Consider the following 18,189-nt stretch of genomic DNA (forward strand, 5'->3'; position numbering starts at 1 on the left):
GGAGTCCAGGGCTGAGGGCTGATTGCCAGGGCTTTTCAGTGTCTGCCCTGTGGAGATAGTAGGTTGGTTTCAGGGGCATGGTCAATACTCAATAGCTGTCAGTTAGGAATCATCTGATTGGGAGACAGACAGCAAGACAAAGCTTCATCTCTCTAATGAAGATCACATGGTTGCTCAGTTTTGACCTAAGTGACTTGTTAACCTCCACAAAGTGAACCTGTGTTCACAAAATGAACATCTAAACTTGTTCAGTTTCTCCTGCATCCCTGGTCCGGAGGCTCCTTTCTTTAGGGATGTTCTGTTTAGGAGGGCCGGGTTGGGGGGTGGTGGGTGGCAGCAAGGACAGCACCCTGGAAGCCACCTGGTTGTCTGGACCGAACCTGGGCTGAATCTGTGTCTCACCACACCATCTTGTCCTGTGGCTAAACTCTGATGAGACTGATGGGAAACGGAAGTGCTGTTTTAGTAATGTATATCTGATCTTGATGTCTCTCCATTCTTGTGTCTGCATTATCTCCTACCATGGACTTCCCCAGTTGCTCCCAACTAATTTCTCTATTTCTATAGTCCTTTCTCCCCAAAATGAACAGCCCCTGGATTGTGGCCCCATGGTTCGTAAGTCTCCTGTGATTAACCACTGCTGAGCCAGACCAGTGTTTCTGACTTCGTTTCATGCCCTGCAGCTCTCTTCCTATTCCCTCTTCCTTTTTAGTGACACTGGCCTTTTCGCAGTCCTTCCGGAAGCCTCAGACCTTCTGATTTCTATGCTGGGTGGGATACTCCTTCCCCACTCTGAAAGATGCTTCAAATAATCATTTAAACATCTCTTTCACGGACAGGGCCTCTGTGATTTTCCAATCCAAATCAGGTCTTTCTAGTTACTACACTTTGTCACCTTTACTACATAATTATTACCGTTCTCTATTTTAATTTGTCTGATATCTTCTCTGAAGCTAAATTTCCACAGGGTGTAATTCTCTACTAGTTTGTGCAGTGCTTGGCTGGGTTGTTGGTTCATGAGTTACTCAATTAGTGTCTGTCAAGATTATTTCTGTGGTTCAATAATCACTACTGATGAAGACTTACCTGAGCAGGGTGTCCCCAGTAGAAAACCAGAGCTATTGGGCAGGTTGGTGACTTTAGTTTCTTTAGTCTTAGAATTATGTGTGTGATAGTGATGTATCTCTCTCTTTGTTTCATTGTTTCTTTTTTTGTTTTTGAAAGTATCTGGTAAAGGGTCTGCACACTAAATTTCCTTAAAAAGATTTATTTTTATTTTAAATTATGTGTACACATGTATTTACATTGTGACTGTGTTGTGGGTTTGTGTACATGTGAGAGTAGGTGTCTGTGGAGGTCAGAAGGCAGAGTCTGACCCCCTGGAGCTGGAAGAGGTGGTGAGCTGCCTGCCTTGGGGGTTAGGGATGCCTTCCACCCAGGATCCTCCAAAAGCCATGTACACACTTGTGGCCTGAGCCAGCTCTCCAGCCCTATTTTTGTTTTTGAGGTCTTGCTATGCAGTGTTGGCTGAACTCAAATGTCTCAAATGTGTGACTCCTGCTTCTTTTTGCTTTTTTTACTGGCTTGTTACATTAGTTTAAGTGGACTAAACCTCTTAACCATTCATTTGTAAGCTATCACCAAATGGCTGCTGTTACTTCTTCTGGTATAGTTATGATTTTTTTTGGTTGTTTCACATTTAGCCTTCTCATCAGCTTTTGATGCTGTTGCGTAGGATGATATCACACTGGCACAAGACTTGCCAATACCTGCGGATTCTGGCTCTCTGACATAAAACTCATACTTCTCTAATGTGTCCACAGTCACTCTCCTTTCATGAAGATGAACCATAACAAAGTTTCAACCAAAAGTCTAGGGAGGCTGGAATAGTGGCTCAGTGATAAGGGGCACTAGCTGCTCTTCCAGAGGTTCCCAGAACCCACAGGGCAGCTCAGAACTCTCTGTAACTCCAGCTGCAGGGATCTTTGGCCTCTTCTGTTCTCCAGAGGCACTGAACACACAGACCGACAGATATGCAGCCAGAACACCCACACATTTAAAAAGAGATGGGGGTAGGAAGGCTAGAAAAGAGAGAGAAAATGGAGATTAAAGCATAAGAAGTCTTTTCTTAATTTTTCTATCTTCCTGCTATTTGCCCTTTGTGACAAAAATGCCCTCCAGCCAAAAAGCTAACTCTAGTGAAACCAGAAATTAGCTCTTCATCCTGACACACACTGAGATGCAGATCCAATAAAATGTGCTTTCTTAAAGTTACCTCCCTTTAGGAAATCATGGAAGACTGTTGTCATGGGGAATTGTGAAAGGAACCAGGAAGGACTTAGCCAGGAAAATACCAATGAAGGATAACATGGAGATCCTCATTGTCATGATTTCATGAATTCACGTATTTCCACCAGACACATGCTTGTGGTCACGCGTGGACACTCTATGGTTAAATTCAGAATGGTGTATTTTTCTGTGATGTGAATTCTGTTACACGGAGTGCCAAAATTTATGCAGCCTTGTGAGATGTGCCAGAGCAATGTAGCATTTAAGCTAAGATATTTTAATGACACAATTTGTTCAAACTGCTGGAGGATAAAAATCGATTTCATAAGATTTGCTGCTATTAATTACTGCAGCCCCTAGTGTGTAGAACGTGATGGGCAGGTGTTTTCAGGATTATACTAAGAGCAAAAGAAAACAACAGGCCTGTTGTTAATATTCAAATTATAATTAGAGACAACAGCAACATCTCAGAGCAGAATCAAAAGGCATGGTTAGCATGCAGTAAGACATCATAATTAACATATTAAATGCAGATTCAATAACCTCGATGCATTTAGCAATTATTTACATGCTTACAATAAATAATTTGCTAGCAGATCCAGAATGCACTTAATTGGTATATAGCAGTAGACACTGTTCCTTGACTCCTGGTCTGGGAAGGAGAAGAAAGAACCCATATTTTTAAAGAGAACTCTGAAAAAAAGTTCATCTTACAAAAAATGCCAAGACTCAGCTTTAATATCATTCTCCTGGGGCACAGACTTTGAAATGATATTTTCACACAATGTAGAATCTGAAATTTGAATCCTGTCAAAGGCACAAAATACTGAAAGTCCAGATCTCACAGGGAATAACATTTAAATATTAAACGTCTATGTCCAAGGCAGAGAAGACAGGAATAAAAATGACCCCATTTCAAGTGAAATCTTTGTCCTCCTTGTTTTTTTGAACTGGGTTAGATTAGCATTTTCTGTTCAGCTAGGCCTGAAAGAATACAAAATAAATATGATTTGAAGACAAGGGTTTGAAGCTGTAATGTTCACACAGTTAAAACAATTCTCCATTTACTAAAGGCCCTGTTTTGCAATGAAGCTTAGGGTTGTTATTTATAGGCTGTGAAATCAAAATGAACTGGGCCATCCATCAAACTGGGTGATTAGCGCAGTGGAAAAAAAAGCCCCAAAGAGTTGATTGACTGGATTTTCCATTTTGCAGTAAATTATTTTAGAGCCAACTTTCTTTTGTTATTGGTGCTTGTATCTTCCTTGACTTTCAGATCTGTCTTATATAGGCCAGTCACTGGGTATCAGTCCCTCCTCAAGTGCTTAAACAAAGAAGAGCTGGAGTCCTTGTGACTCACGTGTAGAGTGTAACTCCTTTCCATGTATAAGTACTGAATAGAAAAGTAGGCATGATGGTGTGTCATGTGTACATATGCATTATTACAGACAGAGGCCAAAGCATTACTCAGAAAACCAGAAGGATTTGCAAGAGATTGTCACCTGAAGTTCTTTGCTGTGGGACCTCGAAGATCTGATTATTTGTGACATGTCTGTGTGACCCGGAGACACTTGGAGGCTTCTACAGGGGAATTATGGTGTGTACCTATAGATGGAGCAGGACTTTTGCCTTGGCAGATGACTGTACTTCTGGGGAACAGCATATGGCTTGCTGGATAGGCAGGTGACCAGCTTCATGGGTATGTGACCACCGAGTGAGCATGAGGGGCTGATTATATACTGATTGTTGTCTGGTCCCCCAAACGATCGACACGCACATAAATATAGGTTGGTCATGTTTCAAGTTCCTGGGGAAGTTTCACGATTGCTCCTCTTGTTGTCTTGTATCCTCTCTGTCACACACACACTGTGTATATGTCCTCATGAGAAGGCTCTACTCCTAACAGTGATGGAGGAAGACCGTTTCAGGCCTGGACCATAGACACATGGCCAATGTAGATAACACAGTGTAACTGTGTGCCGAGACCTCCTTTTATTGACTTCTTAACATATGCCCACCAGAAAATCCCGGGCATCTGATTTTGAGTGGTTCTGGAGGTTCAATGTGGGTGGGGGGTTTTGTGCTCTGCTCATGAGAGACTGTAATGTCAGAGTATTCCCTGAGCTAACCCTCAAATGAAATGAGTCTGTCTTAGGGCTTCTTTGGGTCTACTTTCAGCTAGAATCAAGCCCCCACATCAACGCCAACTTCTATCCCTTTCTTATCTTTTGCATGAAAACAAAAGGATAATATTGGGTTGGGGTTTGATCATGAGAGTGGAACCTGTTGTAGAGCATCCACCAGAGAAGACTGCTTGGACATAGCTTTAAGCCAACAGAAAGCCTTTATTAGCCAGCTGGTTACTACACTGGCTGCTCTGGATCCCAGTGTAGCCCCAAGCTTTTCTCAGGATGAGCTTTTAAGCCCAAAACCCACATTCTGGGTTGACATGCTTCAGTTAACAAGAACAGTTAACCAGGAGCGAACTACAGACGCAAAAAGCAAGGTTAGTACATTTTGAGACTTTTCCCAGAACTGTATGGACTTTGATGGATTAAGTCTTTGTTTTAGTTTTGGCAGGTGGTGCTGTCTACATGTTGAATTTTATAGCCTGAATGGCATTTCCATCATGGAGTCAGCTGTGCTAAGGTCTGGGGTCTGTTACAGAGCATTCATGAATAGGATTAGTTTTTTAAAAAGGACCCCAGAAAGCTGCCTTGTCTACCTTCTAAAAAAAGGGAGCAAACTGCCTATGCCATATCTGAATCTTCCAGGGCCTTGAATGTAGACTTTTCAGTCTTCAGAGACAAACCTGTATTTTTTTGTTACTCAGTTTATGATATTTTGTTACCAGCAACCTGAACAGAGACTATTCATGGCTGTGATTTCATTTTATGTTAACAGCCCTCTGAGGCAGAGATTACTCTGTTTATTTTATAAAGAAGCTAAAGCTTAGGTTTAGGTAGTCCCTGTGGTTTACAGTGTGGGAGATATTCATGTTGTGGACAGTGGCGAGTATGTCTCTGTTGTGGACATTGGTGAGGACAACCATGTTGTGGGCAGTGGTAAGAATGTCCTTGTAGTACACAGGAGGATGTCCCTGTGGTGGACAATGGGAAGGAAAGCTCTTTGGGGAGCAGTGGAAAGGACATCCCTGTGGTGGACAGTTGGGAGGACCTCCCTGTGGTGGACAGTGGAGAGGACGTATCTGTTGTGGACAGTGGGATGCACATGTTTGTTGTGGACAGTGCAGAGGACGTCATTGTGGTTGACAGTGGAAAGGACACCCTGTGGTGGACAGTAGAGAAGACTTTCCTGTTGTGGACAGTAGGAATGAGCTCCCTGTGGTGGACAGTGGGAAGGACATATATGTTGTGGACTGTGGGAAGGACATCCCTGTTGTGGACATTGGGAAAGGACTCTTTGTGGTGGACAGTGGGAAGGGTGTGCCTCTGGTGGAGAGTGGGAAGGACCTCCTTGTGGTGGACAGTGAGAAGGATATCCATGTTATGATCTGAGGAGAGGATATCACAGAGGTGGACAGTGAGAAGGACGTCCTCTTGGTGGAGAGCGGGAGGACCTTTCTGGTGTAAATAGTGGGAAGGACATCCCTGTTGTAGATATTGGGGAGGACATCCCAGTGGTGGACATTTGGGAGGATTTCACTGTGATGGACAGTGGGGAGGATGGTATTGTGGTGCACTGGAGACTGTCCCTGTGGTGCATAGTTGGAAGGATGTCCATATGGTGGAGGGTGCGGAGGACATCTCTGTGGTGGAAAGTGGTTAGGACATCCCTGTTGTGCACAGGAGGATGTCCCTGTGGTGCACAGTGGGGAGGATGTCCCTATTGTTTACAGTAGGAAGGACTTCACTGTGTTTGATAGTTGGGAAGACATCCCTTTTGTGGACAGTTGGGAGAAAGTCCCTGTGCTGGAGAGTTGAGAGGATTTCACTGTGGTGGACAGTGTGGATGAAGGCCTTGTGGAGAGTAAGGACAACGCTCCTGTGGTGCACAAGAGAATGTCTCTTTGGTGGACAGTGAGAATGATGTCCTTGTAGTGGAGAGTGCAGAACATGTCTCTGGTGTGGACAGTGTTAAGAACATTCCTGTTGTGTACAGGAGGATGTCCCTGTGGTGTACAGTGGGAAGGACATCCCTGTGGTGAACAGTGAACAGGACTTCCCTGTGGTGGACAATTGAAATGACGTCGTGTGGTCAACAGTGGGAAGGATGTCTTTTGGAGGACAGTGGGGAGGACATCACTGTGATGGACAGGCAGAAGGATGTCCCTGTGGTGAACAGAAGGGAGGGCCTCCTTGTGGTAAACAGTGGGTACGATGTCCCTGTGGTTTACAGTGCAAAGGATATTCGTGTGGTGGACGGTGATGAGGACTTCCCTGTAATGCATATTGTTGAGGACAACTATGTAGTTGACTGTGGTAAGGATGTCCTTGTAGTACACAGGAGGATGACCCTGTGGTGGACAGTGGGAATTACATTTTTTGATGGACCGTGGAACGACATCCCTGTGGTAGACAGTTGGGAGGACCTCCTTTAGTGGACAGTGTGGAGGATATTACTGTTGTGGACAGTGAGGAATATGTCCCTGTGGTGGAAAGTGGAAAGGACATCACTTTGATGAAGAGTTGATAGGATATCCCTGTGGTGGACAGTCTAAAGGAGGTCCTTGTGGTGGACAGTGGGAAGGAGATTTATGTTGTGTACTGTGGGAAGAACATCTCTGTTGGGACATTGTGAAAGACCCCCTTGTGGTGAACTATGGGTAGAAGGTCCCTCTTGTGGACAGAGGGAGGTACATCACTTAGGTGGATAGTGGAAAGGACATCCCTATGGTGGACAGTGGAGAGGACCTATCATTGGTGGACAGTGGGAAAATATCCCTGTTGTGGACAGTGGGGATAATATTTCTGTGGTGGACATTTGAAATGACGCCCCTGTGGTGGACAGTGGAGAGAACCTACTTGTGGTGGAGATTGGAGAGGACCTCCCTTTGGTACACAGTGAGTAGGACATCCCTGTGGTGGACTGTGGGTAGTACATTCCTGTGGTTGACACTGGGGAGGACGTCCCTGTGGTGGACAGTGGAAAGAACATCCCTGTTTTAGACAGTGTGGAGTACATCCCTGTGGTGGACAGTGGAAATGACATCACTTTGATGGATAGTAGAGAGGACCTTCCTATTGTAGAGAGTTGGAAGGAGGTCCCTGTGGTGGACAGTGGGAAGGACATTTATGTTGTGGACTGTGGGAAGAACATCTCTGTTATGGACATTGGGAAAGACCTCCTTGTGGTGAACTATGGGAAGAATGTCCCTCTTGTGGGCAGATTGAAGGACATCACTTAGGTGGAGTGGGAAGGACATCCCTGTGGTGGACAGTGGGAAGGACATCCCTGTTGTGGACAGTGGAAAGGATGTCACTGTTTTGCACAGTGGTAAGGACATCCATCCCTGTGGAGGACAGTATAGAGGAACTTTCTGTGGTTAAATGTGGGGAAAAAGGCCCATGCATTGGACAGTGGTGAGGACATTTATGTTGTGGATTGTGGGAAGGATGTCCATGGTGTGGACATTGGGAAGGACCTCCATGTGGTGATCAGTGGGAAGCATGTCCCTCTCGTGGACACTGGGTAGAAACAGCATGTGGTGAAAATTGGGGAGGAACTTTGTGGTGGACAGTGGGAAGGACATCTCTGTTGTGGACAGTGGGGCTAATATTTCTGTGGCGGACAATTGAAATGAATTCCCTGTGGTGGACAATTGAGAGGACCTACTTGTGGTGGAGATTTGGGAGGACATCGTGTGGTACATAGTGGGTAGGACGTCCCTGTAGTGGACAGTGGGTAGTATGTTCCTGTGGTGGACCCTGGGGAGGACATCACTGTGGTTGACGGGGGAAAGAACATCCCTGTTTTAGACAGTGGGGAGGACGTCACTGTGGTGGACAGTGGAAAGGACATCACTTTGATGGACAGTATAGAGGACCTCCCTGTGGTGTACAGTGGGAAGGAGTTCCGGGTGGTGGACATTGGAAGGACATATACGGTGTGGACTGTGGTAGGAACGTCTCTGTTCTGGACATTGGATAAGACCTCCTTGTGGAGAACCTTGGGACGAATGTCCCTCTTGTGGACAGAGGGAAGGAAGTCACTTAGTTGGACAGTGGGAAGGACATCCCTTTGGTGAAGGGTGGGGAGGACCTTTCTGTGATGGACAGTGGGAATAGCATCCCTGTTTGGACAGTGGGGAGGATGTCACTTGTTTGGACAGTGTTAAGGACATCCCTGTGGTGGACAGTAGAGAGGACCTTTCTGTGGTGAACAGTGGGAAGAAGTTCCATGTGTTGGACAGTGGGGAGGACATTTATGTTGTGGATTTTGGGAAGGATGTCCATGTTTTGGACATTGGGAAAAACCTCCCTGTGGTGGACAGTGGGAAGCATGTCCCTCTCGTGGACAGTGGGGAGAAACACCATGTGGTGGACAGTGGGAAGGACGCCTCTGTGGTGGACATAGGAGAGGACATCATTTAGTGGACATTGGGAAGTACATTCCTGTTGTGGACAGCAGGGTGTACCTTTCTGTGGTAGACAGTGGGAAGAACATGCCTGTTGTGGACAGTGTGGAGGACATCTTTTTGGTGGACAGGGGAAAGGACATCCGTGTGGTGGACAGTAGAGAGGACACCATTGTGGTAGACAGTGGGAGGGTGGTCCCTGTGGTAGACCATGGAAAGTACATGCCTGTTGTGAACAGGGCAGAGGACAACACTATTGTGGACAGTGGAAAGGACATACTTGTGATGGACTGTAGAGAGGACTTCCCTGTGGTGGACAGTGAAAAGGAGGTCCCTGTGGTGGACATTGGAAGGACATATATGTTGTGGACTGTGGGAAAGATGTCTCTGTTTTGGACATTGGTAAAGACCTCCTTGTGGTGAACAGTGGGAAAGATGTATCTCTGGTGGACATTGTGTAGGAACTCCCTGTGGTGGACAGTGGGAATGTGTCCCTGTGTTGAAGAGAAGAGAAGTCATAACTTACATGGACAGTCGTAAGGACATCCCTGTGGTGGATAGTAGAGAGGACCTCTCTGTGGTGAACATTGGGAAGAACGTTGCTGTGGTGGAGATTGGGAAGTAGATTTATGTTTGGATTGTGGGAAGGACATACAGGTTGTGGACATTGGAAAGGACCTCTGTGTGTTCTACAGTGGAAAGCATGTCCCTCTGGTGGACAGTGGGGAAGGCCACCATGTGGTGGATAGTGGGAAGGACATCCCTATGGTGGACAGAGGAAAATGACATCATTCAGTGGACATTGGGAAGTATGATCCTGTTGTGGACAGCAGGGTGTACCTTTCTGTGGTGGACATCCCTGTTTTGGACATTGGGAAAGACCTCTTTGTGGTAGACAGTGGGAAGGGTGTGCCTCTGGTGGATAGTGGGTAGGACCTAAGTGTGGTGGACAGTGGGAAGGACATCCCTGTTACGATCTGAGGAGAGGATATCACTGAGGTGAACAGTGGGAAGGACATTCTCTTGGTGGACAGCGGGGAGTACCTTTCTGGTGTGAATAGTGGGAAGGACATCCCTATTGTAGACACTGGGGAGGATATCCCAGTGGTGGACAGTGGGGAGGATTTCACTGTGATGGACAGTGGGGAGAATTTCACTGTGATGGACAGTTGGGAGGAAGTTACTGTTGTGCACTGGAGAATGTCCCTGTGGTGCATAGTTGGAAGGACATCCATATGGTGGAGAGTACTGTGGACATCTCTGTCGTGGACAGTGGTTAAGATATCCCTGTTGTGCACAGGAGGATGTCCCTGTGGTGCACAGTAGGGAAGACAGTAGGGAAGATGTGTTTACAGTCTGAAGGACTTCGCTGTGTTTGATAGTTGGGAGGACATCTGTGTTGTGAAAAGTTATGAGGATGTTTCTGTGTTGAAGAGTGGAGAGGATTTTACTGTGGTGGACAGTATGGATGACGGCTTTGTGGACAGTAAGGACTACACTCCTGTTGTGCACAAGAGAATGTCTCTTTGTTTGACAGTGAGAAAGATATCCTTGTAGTGGGTAGTGCAGAAGGCATCTATGTGGTAGACAGTGATAAGAACATACCTGTTGTGCACAGGAGGATGTCCCTGTGGTGTAATGTGGGAAAGACATCACTGTGGTGGACAGTGAAGAGGACTTCCCTGTGGTGGACCTTTGAAATGACATTCTTGTGGTTGACAGTGGGAAGGACATCCCTTTGGAGGAGAGTGGGTAGGACATCATTGTGGTGGATAGGCAGAAGGATGTGCCTGTGGTGGATAGAGGGGAGGACCTCCCTGTGGTGGACAGTAGGTAGGATGTCCCTGTGGTTTAGACTGTGGAGGATATTCATGTAGTGGACTGCGGTGAGGACTTCCCTGTAGTGCATATTGTTGAGGAGAACCATGTTTTGGACAGTGGTAATTATGTCATTGTAGTACACAGGAGAGTGTCCCTGTGGTGGACAGTGGGAAGGACATCTGTTTGGTGGACCGTGGAAAGGATGTCCCTGTGGTGGACAGTTGGGAGGACCTCCCTGTGGTGGACAATGGGAGAACATTTCTGTTGTGGACAGTGGGATGGACGTCTCTGGCGGAATGTGGGGAGGACTTCCGTTTGGTGGACAGTAGGGAGGATGTTTCTGTGGTGGAAATGGAGAAGAATGTCTCTGTGATGGACAGCAAGGAAGATATCTCTGTGGTCCACAGTATGAATGGCATCTCTGTTGTGGGTAGTGGAAAGAATATTCCTGTGGTGCACACTTGTGAGGACGTTCCTTTTGTGCATAAGAGGATGTCCCTGTGTTGCAAAGTGAGGAGGATGTCCCTGTGGTGGTCAGTTGGGAGGACCTCCCTGTGGTGGACAGTGGGGAGGACACTTCTGTTGTGGATACTGGGATGGATGTTTGTGGGGGAATGAGGGGAGGACATCACTTTGGTGGACAGTGTGGAGGAAGTTTCTGTAGTGGAAAGTGGGAAGAATGTCCCTGTGGTGGACAGCAGGGAGGCCATCTCTGTGGTCTACAGTGGGAAAAACATCTCTGCTGTGGACTTTGGAATGAATATTCCTGTGGTGTACCACAATCACAGTGATGGATAGTGATGAGGACGTTTCAGTGGTGGACAGTCAATTGAATGTTTTTGTGGTGGACAGTGAAGAGGACCTTCCTGTGGTGGACATGACTGTGGTGGACAGTGGAGATGACCTACCTGTGGTGGAAAATTTGATGGATGTCCTTGTAGTGGACAGTGGGGAAGATGCTTCTGTTGTGCAGAGAGGGGAGGACATCACTCTTGAGGACAATGTTGAGGATGTTCCTCTGGTGGACACTGGGGAAAAAGTTCCTGTGGTGGTAAGTAACGAGGATGTCCCTGAGGTGTACAGTGGAGAGTACTTCCCTGTTTTATACAGTGTGGAGGACATCCCTGTGGTGGACAGTTGTGAGGATGATCCTGTAGTGGACAGTGGTAAGGATTCTCCTGTGGTGGACAGCAGGGAGAATCTCACTTTGGTGGACACTGGAGAGGATGATTCTGTGGTGGACAATGCAAAGTATGTCCCTGCAGTGCACAGTGGTGAGTACATTTTTGTTGTGCACAGGAGGATGTCCTTGTAGTAGACAGTGGGGAGGACCACACTCTGGTGGACTGTGGGGTAGGACGTCCCTGTGGTGGATATTGGGAAGGATGTCCCTTTGGTGGACAGTACGAAGGACGTACCTGTGGTGAACTGTGGGGAAGAACTCCTTGGGGTGGACAGCTGGGAGGATGTCTTTGTGGTGGACAGTGGGTAGGACCATTCTGTTGTGGACAGTTGGATGGACATTCTTGTGGAGGATACTGGGGAGTACGGCCCTGTTGTATACAGTGGGATGGATGTTTCTGTAGTGGACAGTTGGAAACATATTTGTGTGGTGGACAGTTAGGAAGATGTCCCTGTGGTAAACAGTGGGAAGGAAGTCCTTTTGTGGACAGCAAAAGGATGTCAATTTGGTGGACAATGGGAAAGATGTCCCTGTTGTAGCCAGTTGGGTGGTTCTCCCTGTAGTGGAGAGTAAGTAGGAAGTCCCTGTGGTGGACAGTGGGGACTACGTCTGTTTCTGTTTTGTAAAACCGAGAGGACATTACTGTGGTGGACCTTGTGAAGGACGTCCCTGTGGTGGGCAGCAGGGAGGACCTCTCTGTGTTGGACAGTGGTAAAGATGTCCCTGTGATAGACAATGATGAGGATGTTTCTGTGGTGGACAGTGGAAAGGACGTCACTTTTGTGGACAGTGGTGAGTACCTCCCTTTTTGGACATTGGGAAAGACGTCCCTGTGGTTGAACAGTGGAAAGAATGTTTCTGTGGTGGACAATGGAGAGGATGTACTCATGGTGGAAAGTGGAAAGGATGTCACAGCAGTGGACAGTCTTGATAAGGTTTCTGTGGTAGACAGTGGTGAAGAAGTTTCTCTGGTGCAAAGAAAAACGTCCTTTTGGAGGACAGTGGAAAGTACATCTCTGTGGTGTACAGTAAAGAGAAACACTGTGGTGGACAGTGGGAAGAACATTTATGTTGTGGAAAGTGGGAAGGAAGTCCCTTTTGTAGATATTGGGAAGGACCTCCTTGTGGTGAACAGTGGAAAGGATATCCCTCTGGTGGACAGTGGGGAGGACATCCCTGTGGTGGACAGCGGGAAGGACATCCCTGTGGTGGACAGTGAAGAGGATTTTTCTTTGTTGGACATTTGGGGTGACATCCCTGTGGTGAATAGTGGGAAAGACATTTCTTTGGTGGATAGTGGGGAGGATTCCCCTGTCGTGGAGAGTGCAGAGGACATCTCTGGGGTGGAGAGTGTTGCTGACATCCCTGGTGTGCAAAGGAGGATGTCCCTGTGTTGCACATTGGTTAGGATATCCCTGTTGTGCACAGGAAAATATCCCTGTTGTGCAAAGTGGATAGGATATCCCAGTGGTGAACAGTGAAAAGGATGTCACTGTGGTGGACAATTTGGAAGATGTCCCTGTGTTGGACAGTGGGAAAGATGTTCCTTTGCTGGACAACAGGGAGGACTTATCTATGGGAGACTGCATGAAGGACGTCCTTGTAGTGGTCAGTGGTGAGGATGTACCTGAGTTGGACAGTGGGGAGGAGGTCTTTTTGGTGGACAGTGGGAAGGACATCCCTTTTGTAGTCAGTGAGGAAGACCATTCTGTGCTGAACAGTAGGAAGGACATCCCTGTTGTGGACAGTGGGGAGGATGTCAGTGGTTTTGACAGCGGTAAGGACATCACTGTGGTGGACAGTAGAGAGGAACTTTCTGTGGTGAACAATGGGAAAAAAGTCCATGTGTTGGACAGTGGGGAGGACATATATATTGCGGATTTTGGAAAGGATGTCCATGTTGTTGACATTGGGAAGGACCTCTCTGTGGTGGACAGTGGGAAGCATGTCCCTCTCATGGACTGTGGAAAAAACACCATGTGGTGGACATAGGAGAGGACATCATTTAATGGACATTGAGAAGTATGTTCCTGTTGTGGACAGCAGGGTGTACCTTTCTGTGGTGGACAGTGGGAAGGACATGCCTGCTGTGGACAATGCGGTGGATGTTTCTTTGGTGGACAGTGGAAAGGACATCCCTGTGGTAGAGAGTAGAGAGGACTTCCATGTGGTGAACAGTGGGAAGGAGTTCCCTGTGGTAGATCATGTAAAGGACATTCCTGTTGTGGATATGGTGGAGGACATCCTGGTGGTGGACAGTAAAAAGGACATACCTGTGGTTGACAGAAGAAAAGATTTTTCTGTGGTGGAAAATGGGAAGGAGTTCCCTGTGGTGGATCATGTAAAGGACATTCCTGTTGTGGACAGGGTGGATGACATCCCGGTGGTGGACAGTAAAAAGGACATACCTGTGGTTGACAGAAGAGAAGACTTTTCTGTGGTGGAAAATGGGAAGGAGGTCCCTGTGGTGGACATTGGAACTACATATATGTTGTGGACTGTGGAAAGGACATCATTGTTGTGAACATTGGGAAAGACCTCTTTGTGGTGAACAGTGGGAAGGATGTCCTTCTGGTGGACATTGGGGAGGAACTCCCTGTGGTGGACAATGGGAAGGATGTCTTTGTGGTACAGAGAGGGGAGCTCATCACTTAGGTGAACAGTGGTAAGGACATCCCTGTTGTGGATAGTAGAGAGGACCTTTCTGAGGTGAACAGTGGAAAGAAGGTCCCTGTGGTGGTGAGTGGGAAGGACATTTATGTTGTGTATTGTTTGAAGGATGTACACATTGTGGACATTGGGAAGGACCTCCATGTGTTCTACAGTGGCAAGCATGTCCTCCTGGTGGGCAGTGGCAAGGATGTCCCTGTGGTTTACAGGGGAAATGACATCATTTAGGTGGACATTAGGAAGTACGTTCCTGTTGTGGACAGCAGGGTGTACCTTTCTGTAGTGGACAGTGGGAAGGACATGCCTGTTGTGGACAGTGCGGTGGACATCCCTGTGGTGGACACTGGAAAGGACATCCCTGTAGTGGACAGTGGAGAGGACTTCCCTGTGGTGGACACTGGAAAGTACATCCCTGTAGTGGACAGTAGAGAGGACTTCCCTGTTGTGGACAGTGGGAAGGAGGTCCCTGTGGTGGAGAGTGCAAACTACATGTCTGTTGTGGACAGCTCGGAGGACATCCCTGTGGTGAACAGTGGAAAAGACATCCCTGTGGTGGACAGTAGAGAGGACTTCCCTGTGGTGGACAGTGGCAAGGAGGTCCCTGTGGTGGACATTGGAAGAAGATATATGGTGTGGACTGTGGGAAGGACGTCCCTGTTCTGGACCTTGGGAAAGACCTGTTGGTGGACAGTGGGAAAAATCACCCTATTGTGGGCAGTGGGGTGATCTTCCCTTTGGTGGAAAGGGGGAAGGACATCCCTGTTATGGTCTGAGGTGAGGATATCACTGAGGTGGACATAGGGAAGGACGTACCTGTGGAGGACAGCAGGGAGTTCCTTTCTGTTTTGAATTGTGTGAAGGACATCCCTGTTGAAGACAGTGGGGAGGACATCACGGTGGTGGACAGTGGGAAGGATTTCACTGTAGTGGACAGTGGGGAGGATGTTACTGTGGTGCACTGGAGTACGTCCTTATGGTGCATAGTCAGAAGGATGTCCATATGGTGGAGAGTGTGAAGGACATCCCAGTGGTGTACAGTGGGGAAGACATCTTTCTGAAGGACAGTGGGGAGGAAATCCTTGTGATGGACTGTTGAGTGGACCTCCCTGTGATGGACAGTGTGTAGAACTTCTCTGTAGTGTGCAATGGTGAGGTCATCCCTGTGCTAAACTGTTGGAATAATGTCCTTTTGTGGACAGTGGAAGCATGTCCATTTTTTGGACAAGGGGAGTATGTCCCTATAGTGGACAGTTGGGAGGACCTCCCTGTGGTGGACATGTGTAGGATGGCTCTGTGGTGGACAGTGGGGAGGACATCCTTGTGGTCGACAGTGGGGAGGACATCTCTATGGTGCACATTGGGAAAAATGTCCCTGTGGTGGACAGCGGAAAGGACCTCTCTGGTGTACAATGGGAAGGATGTCCCTCTGGTTGACAGTGGAGAGAATGTACCTGTGGTGGAAAGTGGAAAGGTGTTCTATGGTGGACAGTGGAAAGACAATCCTTTTCTTGGAGAGCAGGGAGGATCACTCTGTGGTGGACAGTGTGAAGGACATCTCTGTTGTGGACAGTAAAAGGATGTCAGTTTGTGCATATTGAGGACGATGTTCCTCTGGTGAACAGTAGGAAGGACATCCCTGTGGTGGACAGTGGTGAGGACAACTGTGTGGTGAAAAGTGATAAGGATGCCACTGTGGTGGACAGCAGGGAGGACCTCACTTTGGTGGACATTGGGAATGACGTCCCTGTGGTGGACAATGCAAAGTATGTCCCTGTGGTGCACAGTGGTGAGAACATCCTTGTTGTGTACAGGAGGATGTCCTTGTGGTGGACAGTTGGAAGGACCACACTCTGCTGCACTGTGGGGTAGGACGTCCCTGTGATGGAGAGTCAGAAGGACATACATGTGGTGGACAGTGGGGAAGATGTCTTTGTTGTGGACAGTGGGAAGGTTGTCCCTTTGGTTGACAGTGGGAAGGACGTCCCTGTAGTGAACTGTGGGGCAGGACCTCTTTGGGGTAAACAGTTGGGAGGATGTCCCTGTAGTGAACAGTGGGTAGGACCTTTCTGTTGTGAACAGTGGGATGGACGTCCTTGTGGAGGAAGTGTGGAGTATGTCGCTGTTGTGTACCGTTGAAAGTACATATCTATGGTGGACAGTAGAGAGAAACACACTGTGGTGGACAGTGGGAAGACATTTACATGGGAAGGAAGTCCCTGTTGTCGATATTGGGAAGGAACATCTTGTAGTGAACAGTGGGAAGGATATCTCTCTGGTGTACTGTGGGGAGGACATACCTGTGTCCCTTTGGTGGACAACAGGGAGGACTTCTCTATGGTGGACTGTATGAAGGACATTCTAGTGGTGGTCATTGGGGAGGATGTCCCTGTGGTGGACAGTTGGAAGGAGGTCTCTGTGGTGGACAGTTTAAAGATGTACCTTTGGTGGACAGTGGGAAGAATGTCCCTTTGTTGAACAGTAGGAAGGACATCCCTGTAGTAGACACTGGGTAGGATGTCCCTGTGGAGGGCAATGGGAAAAACGTTTCTGTGACAGACAGTGGGAAGAACATCCTTGTTGTAGACAGTGGGGGAATATTTCTGTTGTGGACAGTTGAAATGACGTCCCTATCCTGGACAGTGGAGAGGACCTAACTCTGGTGGAGTTTGGGGAGCACCTCACTGTGGTAGACACTGGGGAGGACATCCCTTTGGTAGACAGTGGAAAGAACATCCCTGTTTGGACAGTGGTGAGTATGTCCCTGTGGTGGACAGTGGAAAGGACATTACTTTGATGGACATTAGTGGGGACCTCTCTGTGGTCGACAGTGGGAAGGAGGTCCCTGTGGTGGACAGTGGGAAGGACATTTATGTTGTGGACTGTGGGAAGAACATCTCTGTTAGGGACATGGGGAAAAAGCTCTTGTGGTGAACTGTGGGAATAATGTCCCTCTTGTGGACAGAGGGGAGGACATCACTTAGGTAGACAGTGAGAAGGAAATATCTGTGGTGAAGAGTGAGGAGGAGCTTTCTGTGGTGGACATTGGGAAGGACATTCCTGTTTTGGACAGTGGGTAGGATGTCACTGGTTTGGACAGTGGTAAGGACATCCCTGTGGTGGACAGCAGAGAGGCCCTTTCTGTGGTGAACAGTGGGAAGATTGTCCATTTGTTGGACAGCAGGGAGGACATTTATGTTGTGGATTGTAGGAAGGAAGTATATGTTGTGGACATTAGGAAGGATCTCTGTGTGGTGGACAGTGGGAAGCATGTCACTCTCATGGACAGTGGTGAGAAACACTATGTGGTGCACAGTGAAAAGGAGGTCTCTGTGGTGGACATAGGAGAGGACATCATTTAGTGGACATTGGGAAGTACTTTCCTGTTGTGGACAGCAGTGTGTACCTTTCTGTGGTGGACAGTGGAAAGGTCATGCCTGTCATGGACAGTGCAGAGGACATACCTTTGGTGGCCAGTGGAAAGGACATCCCTGTGGTAGACAGTAGAGAGGACTTCCCTGTGGTGGACCATGGGAAGGAGGTCCCTGTGTTGGACCATGGAAAGAACATGCCTATTTTGGACAGGGAGGAGGACATCCTTCTGGTGGACAGTGGAAATGACATACCTGTGGTAGACAGTAGAGAGGACTTCCCTGTGGTGGACAGTGAGAAGGAGGTCCCTGTGGTGGAC

This window comes from Arvicanthis niloticus, chromosome 7 (genome assembly GCF_011762505.2).
Source record: "Arvicanthis niloticus isolate mArvNil1 chromosome 7, mArvNil1.pat.X, whole genome shotgun sequence".
Classification (NCBI taxonomy): Eukaryota; Metazoa; Chordata; class Mammalia; order Rodentia; family Muridae; genus Arvicanthis; species Arvicanthis niloticus.